Source organism: Morone saxatilis, unplaced genomic scaffold, assembly GCF_004916995.1.
Source record: "Morone saxatilis isolate NCDOM2014 unplaced genomic scaffold, NCSU_SB_2.0 Contig10, whole genome shotgun sequence".
NCBI classification, from domain to species: domain Eukaryota; kingdom Metazoa; phylum Chordata; class Actinopteri; family Moronidae; genus Morone; species Morone saxatilis.
This window is the reverse complement of record NW_023339652.1, coordinates 5,777,188-5,778,521: the sequence shown is the minus strand read 5'-3', so window position 1 is coordinate 5,778,521 and position 1,334 is coordinate 5,777,188. Positions and strand designations below refer to the sequence as shown.

Sequence of the window (1,334 nt, the reverse complement as noted above, 5' to 3'; positions counted from 1 at the left end):
TGTGTGTGACATCTTTTCTTTTTCTAGCTTGAACGGAAATAATGTCCCGTGCTCTTGAGTGCACAGGATGGAGAGCCACCGCGACAAATTCAAGTTTGTAACTAATGCTAAATGTGGCTGCTTGTTTTCATGCTGGGTTGACACTGTTTGTTTAAAAAAAAAAAACGTATTTTTTGGGGTCTAAAAAACAGAAGTGGCGCGTTTGCTGACAGCACCTCGGCTAACGTAAAGTAAATTATCTGGTTGGAAAATAAAGCGGGCAGCGTTATAAATTGGGGAGGTCACGTTATTTACACTTCAAAAAAAGGGGTGAAACTGTGCGCAATGTGCCCGCGCAGTATCCCCGTGTCAAACTAAACATCAAAAGAGTCTAAAACTTAAAAAAAAAGGCGAATTATATTATGTTTTTATCTTTATTTAAGGGGGCAAGTTCACTGCTTGGCGATGCTAACTGTTGTTGACCGACGTTAGGCTTTTGGGACAGGCGTTAATCTTCATTGCAGCGTTTTAGTCTCACGTTTAAAGTGTATATTTTATTAACTAGCTAATACATATATCGATCACCAAGACCTGTACGTGATATTTACCCGATAAAGCTGTGTGTGTGTGTGTGTGTCGTCTCGTTTACTGCCACACGATCAAGTCGCTCTGAGTCGAGCTAATTTGGAGCTAGTAGCATGCGCTAGCTGGCAAGTAGTCTCTCGGCGTTACGCTTGGCGACTTGACACTTTAAAATAAACATAAACGTACACATAAAGGAGGAAAAATGTACAAATAAAAGGTGGTTTAACACCCCACAGAGCTCTGGACTACCTAGATGCTGTAGCTACCAGGCTAACCTCAGCTGATACTACGTTAGCCAGCATCAGCATGATGTGCCTGGCCAGCTAACTAAAAGCCAACAATAGGTCGGATTTTAACTCACCCTACAAACTACCACTTAAATGCAGTTTCGCTTACCGTTTTATGTCCACTCTGGAGGATCTGAATAGCGGGTGAGGGGACCTGGGTGAGACCCCCGTCGCTTTCCACACAGCTTCCACAACCAAAACAATACTTCTGTCCACACACTGCGGATCCCTCGCAAAGCTTTAAAACGTCCGTGTATGAACGCGTCCTCCAGACAGTCCCTCCCCGCGGAGAATCCTCTACTCCTTCTTGTACGCGGGGGCACAAAATTTGCCTGGGAATTAACTTCGTAACCGTTAAAAGTGTGCCTGAGTCAACGGCGACTTTTTTAGAAATTAGATCCCCTCAAACCTCTTTTCCCTTTGCAAAAATGGCGGCCCTGCCAGGACTGCCGAGACCCCGCCTCCTCCTCTCTCCTCCCTCCC

The 1,334-nt window shown here is 45.1% G+C and overlaps 1 protein-coding gene across 1 annotated transcript in view; it reads right to left on the bottom strand.

Annotated features, from left to right (window-relative positions):
* Nucleotides 1-1,334, bottom strand: part of kmt2e (lysine (K)-specific methyltransferase 2E) — a gene marked incomplete at its 5' end in the record, with an annotated part of 23,384 nt that extends 22,050 nt beyond the window's left edge. The window contains 1 exon segment of the mRNA XM_035674417.1: nucleotides 961-1,334.